Source organism: Arachis hypogaea, chromosome 20 (assembly GCF_003086295.3).
Source record: "Arachis hypogaea cultivar Tifrunner chromosome 20, arahy.Tifrunner.gnm2.J5K5, whole genome shotgun sequence".
In the NCBI taxonomy this organism is placed as follows: domain Eukaryota; kingdom Viridiplantae; phylum Streptophyta; class Magnoliopsida; order Fabales; family Fabaceae; genus Arachis; species Arachis hypogaea.
This window is the reverse complement of record NC_092055.1, coordinates 132,722,164-132,741,070: the sequence shown is the minus strand read 5'-3', so window position 1 is coordinate 132,741,070 and position 18,907 is coordinate 132,722,164.

Sequence of the window (18,907 nt, the reverse complement as noted above, 5' to 3'; positions counted from 1 at the left end):
GGGGATAAGCAACAATTTAAGTTTGGTGTTGTGATGAGCGGATAATTTATACGCTTTTTGGCATTGTTTTTACTTAGTTTTTAGTATGATTTAGTTAGTTTTTAGTATATTTTTATTAGTTTTTAAATAAAATCCACATTTCTGGACTTTACTATGAGTTTGTGTGTTTTTTTGTGTTCAAGTAATTTCTGGCTGAAATTGAGGGACTTGAGCAAAAATCAGATTCAGAGGTTGAAGAAGGACTGTAGATGTTGTTGGATTCTGACCTCCCTGCACTCAAAGTGGATTTTCTGGAGCTACAGAACTCCAAATGGCGCGCTCTCAATTGCATTGGAAAGTAGACATCCAGGACTTTCCAGCAATATATAATAATCCATACTTTGCCCGAGTTTAGACGATGCAAACTGGCATTCAACGCCAGTTCCATGCTGCATTCTGGAGTTAAACGCCAGAAACAAGTTGCAAAGTGGAGTTAAACGCCAGAAACAGGTTACAAACTGGCGTTCAACTCCAAGAGAAGCCTATACACGTGTAAAACTCAATGCTCAGCCCAAGCACACACCAAGTGGGCCCGGAAGTAGATTTCTGCATCAATTACTCATTTCTGTAAACCCTAGTAACTAGTTTGGTATAAATATAACTTTTTACTATTGTATTTACATTTTTTTGGATTATCTTTTGATCCTTTGATCATGTAAAGGGGGCTGGCCTCTCGGCCATGCCTGGACCTTCATCACTTATGTAGTTTCAACGGTAGAGTTTCTACACACCATAGATTAAGGTGTGGAGCTCTGCTGTTCCTCATGAATTAATACAAAGTACTATCGTTTTTCTATTCAATTCAAGCTTATTCCGATTCTAAGATATTCATTCACACCTCAATATGAATGTGATGATCGTGACAGTCATCATCATTCCCAACCTATGAACATGTGCTTGACAACCACTTCTGTTCTACCTTAGATTGAATGAGTATCTCTGGGATTCCTTAATCAGAGTCCTCGTGGAATAAGTTAGAATCCATGGACGGCCATTCTTGAGATCCGGAAAGTCTAAACCTTGTCTGTGGTATTCTGAGTAGGATCTGGGAAGGGATGGCTGTGACGAGCTTCAAACTCGCGAGTGCTGGGCGTAGAGACAGACGCAAAAGGATCAATGGATCCTATTCCAGTATGATCGAGAACCGACAGATGATTAGCCATGCAGTGACAGCGCATTGGACCATTTTCACTGAGAGGACAGGATGTAGCCATTGACAACGGTGACACCTAACATACAGCTTGCCATAGAAAGGTGTATGAATGACAGGATGAAGACAATAGGAAAGCAGAGGTTCAGGAGGAACAAGCATCTTCATACGCTTATCTGAAACTCTCACCAATGAATTACATAAGTATCTCTATCTTTAATTTACGTTTTATTTATCTTTTAATTATTGAATCTCCATAATCAATTGAATCCGCCTGACTAAGATTTACAAGGTGACTATAGCTTGCTTCAAGCCGACAATCTTCGTGGAATCGACCCTTACTCATGTAAGGTTTATTACTTGGACGACCCAGTGCACTTGCTGGTTAGTTGTGCGAAGTTGTGACAAAGAACTAAGATTATGAACGTGCGTATTGAGTTTTTAGCGCCGTTACCAAGGAATGGAACCGTCACGATTTCTGCGCACCAATCCACCTCTATTCCCTTGTTCGAAATTTTGTACCCAAGGACAATTCCTTCAGTCACCATAAAGTGACATTTCTCTCAGTTTAAAACTAGGTTAGTCTCTTGGCACCTTTTCAGAACAAGTGCTAGATGGTCAAGACAGGAGCTGAATGAGTCTCCAAATACTGAGAAGTCATCCATGAAGACTTCCAGAAATTTCTCTACCATGTCAGAGAAAATAGATAGCATGCACCTCTGAAAGGTTGCAGGTCCATTACACAAACCAAATGGCATCCTCCTGTAGGCAAATACTCCAGATGGACATGTGAATGTTGTTTTCTCTTGGTCCTGAGGATCTACTACAATTTGGTTGTAACCTGAATAGCCATCCAAAAAGCAGTAGTATTCATGACCTGCTAGTCTCTCTAGCATCTGGTCTATGAATGGTAAAGGAAAATGATCCTTTCTGGTGGCCGTATTGAGCCTTCTGTAGTCAATACACATACGCCACCCTGTAACTGTTCTTGTAGGAACCAGTTCATTCTTTTCATTATGAACCACTGTCATGCCTCCCTTCTTGGGGACAACGTGGACATGGCTCACGCAGGGGCTATTAGAAATAGGATAAATAATCCCAGCCTCTAGAAACTTAGTGACCTCTTTCTGCACCACCTCCTTCATGGTTGGATTTAGCCGCCTCTGTGGTTGAACCACTGGCTTAGCATTATCCTCCAATAGGATCTTGTGCATGCATCTTGCTGGGCTAATGCCCTTAAGATCACTTATGGACCACCCAAGAGCTGTCATGTGTGTCCTCAGCACCTGAATTAGTGCTTTCTCTTCTTGTGGATTTAAAGCAGAGCTTATGATCACCGGAAAAGTGTCACCTTCTCCCAAAAATGCATATTTCAGGGATGGTGGTAGTGGTTTGAGCTCGGATTTAGGAGGCTTATCTTCTTCCTGAGGAATTTTTAGAGGTTCTTCTATTCTCTCTGGTTTCTCCATATCAGGCTGAACATCTTTAGAAATGTCCTCTAGCTCTGATTCGAGACTCTCAGTCATATTGACCTCTTCCACTAAGGAGTCAATAACATCTGCGCTCAGGCAGTCTTTTGGTGTGTCTGGATGCTGCATAGCTTTGATAGTATTCAACTTAAACTCATCCTCATTGACTCTCAGAGTTATCTCTCCTCTTTGGACGTCAATGAGGGTTTGTCCAGTTTCTAGGAAAGGTCTTTCTAAAATGAGAGTTGCACTCTTGTGCTCTTCCATTTCCAGCACTACAAAGTCAGTAGAAAAGGCAAATGGCCCAACCATGACAATCATGTCCTCAATTATGCCTGATGGAATTTTGATGGAGCCATCAGCAAGTTGGAGGCATATCCAGATTGGTTTAACTTCATCAGTCAAACCAAGCTTCTTGATAGTGGATGCAGGTATTAGGTTGATACTTGCCCCAAGGTCACACAGAGCTGTCTTGGTACAAGCATCCTCTAATGTGCATGATATCATAAAGCTTCTGAAATCTTTAAGCTTTTCTGGTAAGCTTTTCAGAATGACTGCACTGCATTCTTCAGTGAGGAAAACTTTTTCAGTTTCTCTCCAATCCTTCTTATGACTTAAGATCTCTTTCATGAACTTAGCATAAGAGGGTATTTGCTCAAGTTCCTCTGCAAATAGAATCTTTATTTCAAGAGTCCTGAGATAGTCTGTAAAGCAGACAAATTGTTTATCCTGTTCCGCTTGGCAGAGTTTCTGAGGATAAGGCATATTGGCTTTGTATTCCTCAACCTTAGTTGCTGCATGTTTATTTCCTACAGAGGTGGTTAGAGAAGCCTTCTTAGGAGGGTTACAATCAGCACTTGCAGGTGTCTGATCCCTCATTGGCGTTTGAACGCCAGGATTAGGGGTTGGATGGGCGTTTAACGCCAATTTTTCACCCTTTTCTGGCGTTTGAACGCCAGAACTGGGCATGGAATGGGCGTTTAACGCCAGTTTTTCACCGTTTTCTGGCGTTTGAACGCCAGTAGTGGGCATCCACTGGGCGTTTGACGCCAATTTTTCACCCTTTTCTGGCGTTTGAACGCCAAAAACATTCCTCTCTGGGCTCTTACTGTCCTCAGAGGGATTTTGAGCAGTGGGTTGGTCATCCTCTGTCAGTTGTTCCTTTCTTGGCTTTCTGCTACCTTGAGCTGAATTATTCAATGTCTTCCCACTCCTTAATTGAACAGCTTGGCATTCTTCTGTTATCTGTTTAGATAGTTGTTGTCTTGCCTGATCCAATTGTGCTTCCATATTCTGGTTAGCATTTTTAGTGTCTTGGAGCATCTCCTTGAATTCTTCAAACTGTTTTGTTATAATAAGCAATTGCTGATTGAGTTCAGCAACTTGTTCTTGAGGACTAAGTTCAGTGGATACTGCTTTAGCCTCTTCTTTCGGGGAGGACTCACTGCTTAAGTACAGATGCTGATTTCTAGCAACTGTATCAATGAGCTCTTGAGCCTCTTCAATTATCTTTCTCATGTGTATAGATCCACCAGCTGAGTGATCTAGAGATATTTGAGCTTTTTCTGTAAGCCCGTAGTAGAAGATGTCTAACTGCACCCACTCTGAAAATATTTCAGAGGGGCATTTCCTTAGTATCCCTCTGTACCTCTCCCAGGCATTATAAATGGATTCATTATCCTCTTGTTTAAAGCCTTGGATGTCCAGCCTTAGCTGTGTCATCCTTTTTGGAGGGTAATATTGATTCAGGAATTTGTCTGATAACTATTTCCATGTTCTTATGCTTGCTGTGGGTTGGTTATTTAACCACCTCTTAGCTTGATCTTTTACAGCAAATGGAAACAGTAATAATCTGTAGACATCCTAATCTACTTCTTTATCACGTACTGTGTCAGCAATTTGTAAGAACTGTGCTAGAAACTCAGTAGGTTCTTCCTGTGGAAGACTGGAATACTGGCAATTTTGCTGCACCATGATAATGAACTTAGGGTTTAGCTCAAAACTGCTGGCTCTTATGGGGGTATACAGATACTACTCCCATATGCAACAGTAGTGGGGTTAGCATATGACCCCAGAGTCCTTCTGGACTGTTCATTTTCACTTAGGTCCATGATGGGGAAAGGGAGATGATGTGGATTGTAAAATAAAATTTTATTATTATTATTTTTTTTGAATACCGAAATTAAAATAAAATAAAATAAAATAAATAAAAAGTCGAATATACGTTCAAAAATTAAAAGATAATTGAAAACTAAAATAATTAATTAATTAAAAAAATTTGAAAAAGATATGACTTTAAAATTTTAAAGATTGAAACTTTCTTAACAAGGAAACACCAAACTTAAAATTTTTCAATCAAAATAATAAAATAGAACAAGTAATTCGAAAATGATAAATAAAAAAGAAAAAGATTTTGAAAAAGATTTAAAAAGGTTTGAGATTAGAAAATATAGGATAAGTTAGGTAAGAGAGGATAAGGAATTTAAATTAAAAAGTTTTGAAATTTAAATTTTAAAATTGAAAATTAAATTTTGAATTTTGAATTTTGAAAAAGTCAACAATATAAGATAAAGACTTGAAAAAGGTTTAAATTTTGAAAAGATTTGATTTTTAAATTTTTAAAACTAAGATAAGATAAAATAAAAATTTTAAAATAAAAATCTGAAGTTCTTATGTAAATTTCAAAAATTAACTTAAAATAAAGAGAAAAGATATTTTTTTAATTTAATGAGGAAAGAGAAAAATAATAAAATGACACCAAACTTAGAATTTTTAGATCAAAACAAAGAAAGCAAACAGAAAAATTTTGAAAGATGAACACCAAGAACAAATTTTTAAAATTTTTAAGAAAAGAGAAACACAAAGGACACTAAACTTAAAAATTTTTATACTTTGGACACTAATAATTCAAAAATGTATAAGATAAACAGCAACAATCACCAAACAAAAAATTTTAAAGATCAAATAAGGAGAATTATCAAGAACAACTTGAAGATCAATAAAGAACTAAGAACATATAATTCAAAAAATTGAAAGGAAAATAAAATCATGCCATTGACACCAAACTTAAAACATAAAACTAAACTCAAACAGAAGACTAAATTATGAAGTTATTGGTTTTTTTTTTTAAGTTTTCGAAAATAAATTAGAAAAAGAAAATAAGGATTTTAAAATTTTTAACCAAAAACAATAATAGAAAACTCAATTTTAGTGACTCTAAACAAAAAATTGACGATTACACCATGTGAATTTGTCTCCCTCAAATCCCAAATCAGCAAGCTCTCCCCGATTAATAAAGTCATTAAAATCCTCAATTTAAGACTCTGATTTGCATCTTCCTCCTTCCTTCTCATGGTAAGCTCGGATGGCATTGAAGTCTCCTATCACTACCAATTGGCTATCCCCACTCTGTATTAGTTGTAGAATTTTTTGGAATTGCTCTCTTCTTCTAGCTTCATTCGTGGCTAAGTAAACTGCGATTACCTCCCATTGTTGATTAGTTCCCTGATGGAGGCATTTGAAGTAAATAAAGAAGTTGTATTGATCAATAATCTGTACATCAACTCCGTCTTTCCATCAAAATTTTTGGCTTCAGTTGGTTTCTCCTTTCTAACCTGTTGTTCCCCTTCTGCTTCCACCATATCTCTACTATCCACCACTGCCTCCTGACCTTCATCTCCTTCTGCAATTTGGTTTTGTTGTTGACATCCTACCTCAATTCCTCTATTTTGTGAGTTGCCCTCTTGTACTGATAAACTAGCAAAAGCACAAATTAGATTCACTGGGGTAGGCTTCCTAGTTGTTTGTTTCCTCTCTTCCTCCTTTGTAGATCGGTTCAGAATTTGATTCTCCTATTTTACTTCTATCCTCCTCCCCATCTGTTCAGCCCTCAACCATGGCCCCCATTGTTCCTTCTTCACCTGTCCAGCCACCGTATCCTCCAAATTTTGTTGACAGTTTCTTATTTCATGTCTAACAAATCCACAATAATAATAAAAATTGCCAATCTGTTCATATTTCAGGTTCACTTCAAGTATTTTCTGGTTATTGCAAGCAATTTTAAGAGATTTTTTCAGTGGTTTTGTAATGTCCAGCATAACCTTAATTTTCAGCAACCTTTCTTCCTTACCTCTAATCACAAACAGGTCTGATTCTATCACCCTCCCAATTGCTTCTCCCACCATCTAACTTAGACTTCTTGTTTTGCATTGCTCTGGGAGTCCCTATAGCTGGATCCATGTTGGAACCTTTGCAAATTCTTCATCCTAAATTAGCAGCTCCTCACTCCAACGTCTCAGATTTAATATGTAGTTTTTAAACATCCACGACGCTCCTCTTTCTATTTTGATCAGATCTGTTTCTTTATCGAAAAACTATGAAGCACATACATTTCGCTGAGTTGTCGTGTCCGTGTGTCGGACATATTTTGGACACGACACTCACCGACACTCGTCCGACACGCGTGTCTGCGGTGTCCAACCGTGTCTTAATAAAAAGTAAAAAATTCTTCTCCGGACACGCTTAGACACACCTAAATACCATTACGTGTCAGCGTGTCCAGTCTTATTCTTAATATATATTCTTGAAATAAATTTAGTTATAGTATATATTATTATTTATTAAAACAAAAAAATATTTTAAATACTTAATATAATTAAAATACAATATTAAAAATAATTAAAAAAATTAATTTATATTTTAATATCAATAAAATATCAAAATATCATTACGATTTATCTAAAAAATATTTTATATTTTATATATATGCGTATCACGTGTTTTATAAGATTTTAAAATTCGCGTGTCAGCGTGTCCCTTGTCGTGTCGTGTCCCGTGTTCGTGTCAGTGTCCGTGCATCATAGTCGAAAAAGAACTGAAACATGTTCCCTGGATGGTCCATGACTTTGAACCTACTGGCTAGTTTCAAATTGCGTACAGAGCTGATTCAATAGTCCCTGGACTAATTTGCCGATCTGAAAACAGTCTGCCTACCAAACTCTTCGTGCACTCTTCTACCCCTTCTCTTATGTATGCATCATCAAACAGAATAATTAGATCATTAAGTTATTATTTAAAATAGATCATTGTATAATTTTAAAAATCTTAATAAATAAAACTCTTCTTTTCTCAAATCTACTTTCTTTAACACTAAGAGAAGAAAATTTTCTGTAATCTTCTCTCTAATCTAATGGTTAAAGTACATTAATTTCCTCTCCAATGATTTTCACTCCATTGTAAGAGCAATATCAAATAATCACTCATTTTAAATAGTAACTTAAATAATAACAAAAAATTTTAGAAACCCAACTCACTATAGATAGAGCCATCGATGAATAAGATGCATGTCACTCATTTATTTATTTATCCCACATTTTAAATAATAACATTATAAAATGCGTAAAGTTATGGGAATAACAGAGGAGTTTTCTTTTGGAAAGAATAATTTGAAAAAAAAAAAGAGATTTGATTATTAATATTTTTAAAAATTATATAATTATTTATTTTAAATAATAACTTAATTAAAAAAATGATTTTTATTATGCTTAATATATTAATTCTAATTAAATTAAAATAACTCAAGTTACTAATATAGTTAATAATCAAATTAAGATATCATTCAATTAGAAAAATTAACATATCATAAAAAATAAATTACATATTATTTAAAAAAAATGATATTTATGTCAAAATAAAATAACTCTTCTTTGTATGTATGTGGCTTTAATATAATATTTTCTTAACATACATATTAAAACCTTCAAAGTTAGTTACTATAGATGCATCCTCATCAAAAAAAAAAAAAAAAAAGCTATTCATATATGAATAGAATATTTTTTTAAAGGAAACTTCTATTGCAAAAGGAGTATAAATTCACTCACATAATCAAATTAGTCCATCGTATATAGTTCGTACCATTTGATGGTAACCAACCACAACAGATCCATCTACATTGATTTGATTTTATCATAAGAAAGATACAACACTGCCAAATCCATTTGTTAAGCATATATGCTTGTTATGCCTTTATTTTTCCTTTTATTCCAAATTCCTACCTAGCTAGCTAGCTACCTATATTGTTAAACAAAGTTCAATTGCTTAGTGTAGGTAGTTTAGTCTTTTCCTTCTCCTTAGATCCTGAGTTCGAATTCCATTGTCACCAAAGAAAAATATTCATCAACAGAAATCAACAAAGAGGGAGCAAGATTGTCCACCAACATGCATGGTTGGCCAAATCCTTGGCAAATCAACAAACATAGGCCTTCAAACTGGCCCACCAAATATGTTGTTTGTCTAATTCTTTTGGTGATTAATGTTGATGTTGAGTGTGCAAGGTCTTAGTCTAGTGATAATGATCTTTATCTTGTAATATGTGCATTCAAGTTTGAGATTCGACCAAGGCTAATAATAAATGAAAATTTTTAGTGTTGGATTTGTGAGTATGTAGTGTAGTATTTTAATGTGTAATGTCTAGAATTAAGAATTGTCCATCCTCCAAACTAAAAAAAATGTTAATGTTGATTACATGCAAAGAATCAAGGGAGAAGAGTAATTAACAAAATTATTTATAGAGTTTACCATAGTAGCTTCAATAGGAGAAGGGAAAGATTATCGATGGTCTTTTTGTCGGTTTATTTTAACAAGTTAATAATCAATATTTTAAAATTTTAATCGTCTATTTTAAATAATAAATCTAAACTATTTATGGTACATTGAAGAGAGATTAGATCATCTTGTTGAGTTTATAAATATTTTATCATTTATTATGATAATATATATTTGATTGAGTTGATTAAGAATTAATTTCAATTTGTGTAATGATTAATTGTGCAATAAAATTTTAGGATTGGCATTTAGTTTAAATATTGATTAAGTTATGATTAGAATGAATCAACTATCAATAACAAGATATAAGGAGAATATGGAAAAGATTGTTGCTGATAATAGAAAAGAAAATAACATATATCCAAATAGATTCCTAATAAAATTCATATTAGACGTTTTTGTTTATAAAAAAAATTTATTACATTGAGGTCTCTAAACTTTATAAAAATAAGACGTATAGGTCATTTTGTCACACTTTTGAGAATCTATTTATCCAAATAAAAATAATGAGTTTAGCTAAAGTAGGGACTTATATGTTTTATTTTTGTAAAGTTCAAGGACTTCAATGTAATAAAATTCTTTTAGAGATAAAAATGTCTAAAACAATTTTTTAGAGAGATATTTAGGTATATAATAAAAAAAATTATTATAACAATTATAAAGAATGACAGAATGACTCACAGCAACGACTAATAAAAATGACAAACTTTAATTAATAAAAATGACAAACTTTAATTTTGTTATAAGAAGAAGATCAATTATAAAAAAAAAATTAAGGAAAACAGTTGTAAGAACCTGAATTTTTAAAAATTAAATAATTGACTATTTACAAGTTATTATATTATATTGAGATGTAATTTTTAAAAAATTATTTTTAACAAAAATAATTAAATAGAATTTTATGATTATTAAAGTTTAATTTAATTATTATTTATTTTATTAAATTTAAATTATTTATCGAAAATTATTATTATTATTATTATTATTATTAAAATAATTGACTACTACTTAGTTCTGTTCAATTAGTCAAAACCATTAAGGAAAACACGCATATATACATATATTAATAATGACACATGCTTTCATTTACTTATTATCCTTGATACCTAACAATTAAATTGCCAATGAACTTTATGATTAGCATTAATAATTACTCAGTTTTCATAAGGGCACAAGGGAAAAGAATTGGCCGAAGCCATTAAGGGAGAAAAAGAAACAAATGGAAACGTGGCCTTGAATGCATATATGTACATATAGAACTATGACACCTAACACAGCTTAACTCCATACAAATCAACACCTAATATTTTTGCTCATCTCATAACCAAACTGAAGTTAGAAGAGAAGAAAAGAAAGCACCGAGAAAGAGAGAGAGAAAGCCGTGAGTGGGGGAAGGAAGAAACCGTGGCATTGTTGTGTTTTTGGCTTCGATTTCTTGAGATCCGTAACTCCAATAAAAAAATCTAATCCAATAAAAGTGTTCGTATCCTCCTCCTCTACATGTTGGCGTTATTTTTGTCCGGCAGAAGTTGACGGTGACGTAGCTCCCATTTCCTTTGAGTTCGGCCAATTAGAGTTCTAGAAGACACAGATGATTTTTGACGTTTTCTTCTTCAGCAGCTCGGTTAAAAAACTTCTCCAGAATTTTTGTTGATTCTGATTTCGTACGAAGGTAGGGGGTTTTATTTAAAATTAACAGTTTTTAATTTAAGAATGCCTAAAGTATAGTAAATAATTGCAAATATATTAGTACTATAATGTTATTGAGTTTGGATTTTTAGCTGTGAATGATTGGCTGTGTTTATGATTGAGTTTTTGGTTATGAAAGGCTGTGTTTATGATTGAGTTTTTGGTTATGAAAGTGAATGGAAATTGATTTTTAACTAGAAGTAGTAATTTTGAGAGTTTATGAATGATTTTACTAAAATTGGAATCATGTGTCGATTATGGAGAAAAGATTTTTGTTTTAAGTTATAATTGAGTTCGGTTTACTAAGAAAAAAGGGTTTTTATTAAGCATTATGAAGTTTGATTACCTAGAAATTGATTTAAGGGTATGATAGATGAGTGGATAGATGGTGATGCGGAGGTATGTGTAATTAAGCGGTGATACGGAGGGACATTTAATAATGTAGGTGATGCGGAGGTATGGATATGTAATTGGTGATATGGAGGAATAATAAAAAGAAAGGAAATGAGAAATAATGAAGGAAATAGATACTTAAGAGGAAAGAAATGAGAAAGAATGAATATGATAGATGCTTGAAAAGTGTATGTTAAATGAACCTTTGTGCCAAAGTGCTAATGCGGAAGTACCCGCCTAACTGATAGCCCAAGGTTGTTAATGCGGGAATGTCCGTCTAATTAATAGCCTATGGTTGCTAATGCGAAAGTACCCGCCTAACTGATAGCCTAAGGTTGCTAATGCGGGAAGGTTCGCCTAATTGATAGCCTGTTCTTACCGTGATGCCAAGATATCCTGACTGACATGGGTTCGCCCATGATGATAATTGTGCCTGACTGACACGGTAAAGGAACCATATTTGGGGTTCTCCCCGAATAACGTCGGGTTGCGGGTAGACAACCGACGCGTGAGCTCATGGCCTGCTTAGGACAGACATGCATCATATTGTTTTCGCATTTGCATTTGATTGTGGTTGCTTATCTTATTTACTTGTGATTGTGCTATTATCTTGGTGACTTGCTTGTGTACCTGACTAGACATTCTACTTGTGCTGCGGATTTAATAATGTGGTGGGGGCTGATGTTTGTGGATTGGGCTTAGGTATATTATTTGCGATGCTGGCTTCTTTAGATATTGCGGCAATTGAGGAATAATGTTTAGGGATGAGGAATTGTTATTGTAACGGAGATTTTGTTTAAGTAATATAGTTAAGGAAAAGGGTTTACCCAGCTTCCGGTAAGACTTAGGAAGGATTTCAAGGGTTTAATAAAGAAAACTGTTTTTGGGTTATGAGTTAACTATTTGTATATTATTCTGTATATTTTTACGACATTCGTTATCCTTGCTGAGAACATGCGAGGACGATGTTCTCACCCCCTACAGATCTTCTATTTCAGCAACAGGTTTAGGAACCCTTGACGTGGAGCCGCGACTGAACTACCAAGTTTTGCGTACATATGTATTTGCATTTTTCGTGTTTGGTTTATTCTTAGATTTTATTTTCCCCTCACCCTTAGTATTTTAAAGTGTTATATTTTTACAGAGGGGTAGGTTTATATTTGAGTCTTGCATGAATAGTTATTGTGTATTAATAGTAATTATGTGATTATTATTATTTGAAGATCTTTGAAATGTGGTTTTAATTAATAGAAACAAAATTTTTCGGCTTTTCTTAAGAATTGAAACGCGAAATCGAACTAAAGGCTCAATATTAAATAATAAATAAGGAAAACAGGTTAGTAACGCCTCACTTTTGATACGATCATGACGTGCTAAAAGTTAGGGTGTTACAACAATTCAGAATAGACAACCTACACTTTTGAGTGTTATTATTTTTTTCATTGGATTTCAATTTGAATATTTCTGTTTAATTTTTTAGAGACTTTCTAATCAAAAGAAAACAACTTATATTTCTATGAAAGATTATTTCAAAAAAGCCTATTAAAAAAAAAGGCATGAGTTAAAAAGAAAAGCCTAAATAGTTTCGACTTAAGTTTGAGTCTTTCTCATTGGTTTTTGTTTGGTCTTGATATTTTTGTTTGTCTTGATTTGTGAAGTTCGGAATTGTGGCTTCATTTAGTCTTGGGATAGAACCAGTGACAGACCTAAAAAATTTAGTCGTAGGGTAAAAATATAATAAAATTTAGATATAGGTATATTTTTTTGGCTTTCTATGATACCCAACAAGTTAAAGACTAATCTATCATGAATTTAAGTTTCATTTAAGTGGGCCAATGAGTTGTTACACATACGAGACGGAATTCAAACTCCCAATACTTACTTAAGCGGACGACTAAGCTAATCACTTGACCAACCCAAATTTGTTCAGATATATTTAAAATTTTAAATTATAACTATTTAAACTATACATATTGATAAGAACTAGAAATATATAGACAATTACTTATTATATTATTTAAAATAATAAAAAAATAATTTCACATATAGTATAATATTAAAAATAATAAAAAATAATTTATAATGACTTTTTTATTTTTAATTGACTAAATATTATTTTTCTATATATATTCTTAAATAATTATTTTATTTTTTATTATCTCATATTTAATTATGAAATCATTTTATTATAGTCTTTATAGTATAAATAAAATTTTTAACCAAAATATTACTATAATCAAAACCATTTTAATAATGAATATTAATAGAGTATATTAATATATAAATAATATATTTTTTTATCTGAAATATTTTTTAAAAAGTCACTAATAATTTAAGTTGTATTTAATTAAAAAACTAATTTTTAATTTAATTATTAATTAATTAACTAATATAATAAAATCACTTATCATTATTTTTTGAGTTTATTTATTTATTTATTATTTTTATACTAAATCAAATTTAACAATATAATTATTATTAAATGTTAAGTTTCACAAAATATTTTTTAATATAAAATATAAAAAATTATTTATATTTTATTTTAGGACAAATATAATATATATATATATATATATATATATATATATATATATATATAAGTATTATTTTTTTTTTTTTTTTTTTTGTAGGGACAAATACCTCCTCTAAACTGAATGTAGGTTCATCCCTAAATAGAATCGATTTAGTTCATTTGTTTTTAGTTTTAATTTTTAAATTCGTATTTGTAATCTTAGTAATTGATATAGTAAAATTTTGTCATCATTATAGTGGAGACTAAACATAAAATTTATTACATTTCAACGTTAAATCAAAATATATATTGGTGTTACTTTTTTATTCTTTTATTTTGAATCTTATACTATTGTAAGAGACTAAATAAAAAAATTTTCTATTAGTTCAGTAACACAATTCATTTTAAAAAAATATCTTGATTTAAACCCCGTTTCTCAAGATTCATAAAATCTACGAGTCTAAATTTATCAAGAAAACAAAAAATGGACGATATTATTGAACTTAAAATTGAGCTATCAATTTAAAAAAAAAAAAAAGGATCTTGACTCATGCTACTATCAACTGCAGGACGATAATATAAATATGCAATGACGCGTCAAGAAAAATATTTTGTCTTTAATAAGATTATTTTTTTATGTGTTGTCGACTTGCTATGGATGGGAGCTCAACTTTAGTTGCTAATTTTTCTCCTTTATTCAAGTATCCCCAGAAAAGAAAGGCAAAAATTGGAGAACAAACACCTTTTTCTCTACTCGAAAAAATTGAACAGTTGTTCAAATTTGAGGGAGCAAAATAAGTTGGAAGATTAGTATCGTGTAATTGGAGCAAAGTATATGATTGGAAGACTAAGAAGATCATAGATTTCAGGGAGCACATCAAGTTTAACAGGGTTTTTATAGGTTTTGTTTAGTAAAATTTTTTGAAAAGATATTTATATTTTTTAAAAATAGAAATTTTTTATTTTATATTTGATAAATAAAAAAATATATTTGTGTTTATAATTTTTAAAAGATAATAGTATTTTAAAAACACTTAAAAGTGGAGTTTATTAAAGATGATTTATGTTTATTAATATTAAAAAAAGTTTTAAATATAACTAAATATATTAATTAATATTTAAATTTAATTCTTATATTATTGTCTATTATAATATTTTTAAATTTTAAAAGTTATTTTACCAAACACACTTCTTATTGCTTATTTATTTGTGTTTAGTGAAATTTATTTTTAATTTAATTTATTAAATATAGATGTTACAATTTTTAAAAGAATATCTTTTAAAAATTAGCTTTTATAAGATACTTTTGAAAAATAAAAATTTTATAGTTAGTATTGCTATATAATTTGAAGTTTCTAATGATGTATAGTTATGTATTTTATTGTTTAAAATAGTAAGGTATACCACTAAAATGCACTCAAATTATTTTAGTGCGAACAAAAATATACTTAAATTTTGTTATCAACAAAATATTCTCAAATAATTTTAGAACGTGTCCAAAATACTTGGCCGTAATCAAAAATTTAGTCTGTTAATGTAAAAGCGTGACATGACTTACTTGCAAATGTTAGAATCTCACTTGTCACATAAAAATTTTCATTTACTATACACTTTTTTTTGTTAACATAAAATGACTCAATTCACAATTATGCATTTTTGTTATATTTTTAAATAATTTAAAAATATTTTTATCTATAACAAAATTTACAGACTTTTTTATCAATAATTCAAATATTTTTGTGTAATTTACCTAAAATAGCATATAATTGTTATGTTTAGAATATTGCTTAAAATTGATATTTTTACGTATGTATGGGGTTAAGCCTTTAATACACAGCCAATAAAATTATATTGACTTAAAAAAGAGACTCTTAGAGATATGAGAAGAGGGGCTGATTTAAAAATAAAATAAATATCATTATCAATATTTAAGTATAAAGTCATTTGATTTTTTAAATTATAAACAATTAATTTCAACAATTACCCATAATAATTAGGATAAAAAAAAAATAGATTCCTTACATTTTATTATCTAGACATTTAAATTTTTAAAAATTAAAAAATATATTTAAATTTTTGACTTTCTTAAAATTTATACACGTAGATCTTTCGGTTCATTTGGGATTGTAAAACGTAATAAAAAAATCTGATGTGGATGTTGTTATGCAAACATAGCCGTTATAGTATATGACGTGGATGGTTTAGAAAAGGCTTAGGAACAAAAAAGTCTCAAAATGCTAAAACGGCATCGTTTTATTTTTTTTGCTAGCTAGTACTTCAATCATAAGTGCTTCTTCATACTTCTAGCTAAACCATTAAATATGCTAGCAAACTGAAGATATGTGTGGTTCCATGTTATGTCAAATAAGGATGTTACTTGGCTTTAGTCTTCATGAACATATTTTTGGGGGGCTAATAAGCTCATGCAAGTAGACCAATCCTTTTATAGTTCCTTTCATCATTTTCAATCGATATGACCAAGATAATAGTCTGGATATAACTAGTCCAGCTTTTTTGAAGTCATCAAATTTAACCAAACAGTCAAATGAACAATGTGTCAACCCATAAATAATTACAAATTGGTATTGAAAAAAATAATAAAAATTTTGTCCATAATGAAACTTACCATGAATTGCAGTAGCGAGGCTTGCATTTGGTATATATAATCATATATGAGAAGCTTCTCATCATAGCAATAACTTCTGAAAACGAGTTAAACTTTAAAGTGGTCTCTAAAATTTACAAAATGTATCGATTTAGTCACTGACTTTCCAATTGTATTAATTAAGTCCTCCAGATTGAAAAAAATGCATCAACGTGGTCCCCCGCATATTTTCCGGTCATATTCCTTGCCAGCGGGAGTGACATGGCGAATGAGTGTCACACTGGAGTGTCTAACGGTTGGTTGATGTGGCAAATGAAAGTTTAAACTCCAATTTGGTCCCTGATCCCTTTTTAAACCCTAACTCAGAAGTAGTGGAAGGAGAGGAAAGTTCTATGCAATCAACCACAAGGAGGCCAAGTCAGAGCAGAGGCACGCGAGTACCAGAGCGGTGTGGGTGTGGAAAACGTCCTGTGCTCCGATGGTCTGGAACGGAAACCCACCCAAATAAGCCCTTCTTTGAATGCCCGAATTACAACGTGAGTGTTTCCTAAAGATTTATTGTTGACTATTTTGATGGTAACTGTTAAATTTCGTGTTCACAGAGTAGTAGAAGAAGATGGTGTGGGTTCTTTCGATGGCAGACATTGTAGAAGATGATAAAGGAAATTTGGAAGACACTACGGCATACAACAATGAAGAAGTGAGCGTCAGTCTTGCTTTGAGGATTGACAATTTGGAGGCTGAGTTAAGGACCCAAAAATATATAATACAAATGTTAGGATTGCTGTTTTTTTTTTCTCTGTTAGTTATTGTTTTAGTTGTGATGGTAAAAATATAAGAACTGTGTTTGAAAGCATCTGTTAATGAATGTATAGAAACTGTTTAGCTTATTGGTGTGTTATTTGTAGATAGATTTTACAAAAATAAAATCCAAACTGAATGAACAGAAGAGGTAAACGTAAATTGATAATAGTAGTTGTAGTTTTTAAATAAGACATTATCAATGTAACACAGCATCAGTTGACCACATGAGGATAAACAAACTGAAACAGCTACCAATTCGGAAACAAGAAGACCTTCGAGTTTAAACTCTATTAAAGTATTTACTACCAGAAAATCAAAATAAACCATACATTGGCTAAGAGCTATTCTTTTAGAGAAATAACAAAAAATCCAAAAAATCAACCAATGCCCAAATCCCATATATATTCTGAAAGCAGCAGCGAGAACATCCAAAATCAAGGATTTTTCTTCCTTGGTTCCTTGAACTGTGGTGTTGGAACAAACTTCATGAATCTTGCCAACCTTAAAGATGTGGCTGCACTTGCTCCTTGCATGGGATCGACAGAAGTAGTTACTGGTTGTGGTGAGGTCCTCCGTTTGGTTGGTAATTTAGGTGGCCTTGTTGTTGTTGGTGGTGGTGCCTGAGTAAAGTGTGATTATTTGTATGAGTTAGTGTGAAAATGGGAGTTAAATCTAGGAAGTAAACAACAAATGTTTTGGGACATTTGATACCTCATCTTATGTTCCACCATAGCTTGGTTGGGATAATTCAACCTCTTCAGCTTGCGGTGCAGACATTGGTGGTGGAATGTCAGCTGCTTGTGGAGCCGGAGTGGCAGTGTTGCTTGCTTCAGCTACAAGTGTACTCCCAGTTGGAGTAGCTTTGGCCTTGGAAGCTGCCACAGCGGTTGCTGCAGCTGCAAGAGTAGCAGCAAGCTCATCAGCTCTCTTCTGTTTGCATCCCCTCTTGGTGTGCAGCCTCACATACTTTGACCTAAAGTATGTTGCAACCTCACATTGCTTGAAATTTGGGTACTTTCTAACCTTTTTGACCAACTTACTTGCCAGACATGCTCTGTTTGCAGCCCTATTAGAATTCTCTCTCGAACATGTATGATCGTTATAAAAGGTCTTGATTTGCCAGCAAGAGTCCTCATGATCTCTTGAGGCGTAAACAACCCATGAGCACTCTTCCACCTGGCACACCGCCCTACACCTCACATTGTCATTCTTTACAAACATAATCCTCCTACTCTCCTGAATGGTAAACTCTCGCACAGCATCCTTGAAGTCTTGCTTAGTATTAAACTTCATGCCTACTTAAAGTTGCAACTCACCAAATCTCTGCCCCTCTTGGAATATTGGAAATTCATCCAATTCTCCATCAGATTCCAATTCATCTTCAGAATTAGGAGGAGTCTTCATCTCCTCCGAGTGCCACGAGTTGGCACCATCAGATTCTGTATCCGGGTCAAGAGCATCATACATCAATCCGTCCCTAGACTTCCTAGAAAACCAAGGTCCATCTCTACATCAGATAAGTCTGCCACAATTGCATCATCATCTTGCATAATAGTGTCTTTATACATCTTTTCCTTTCCTTTGGCCATGGCTGAGGCCTTCTAAACCTTCTTGACCTATTTCCTAATTGGTTGTGTAACCAA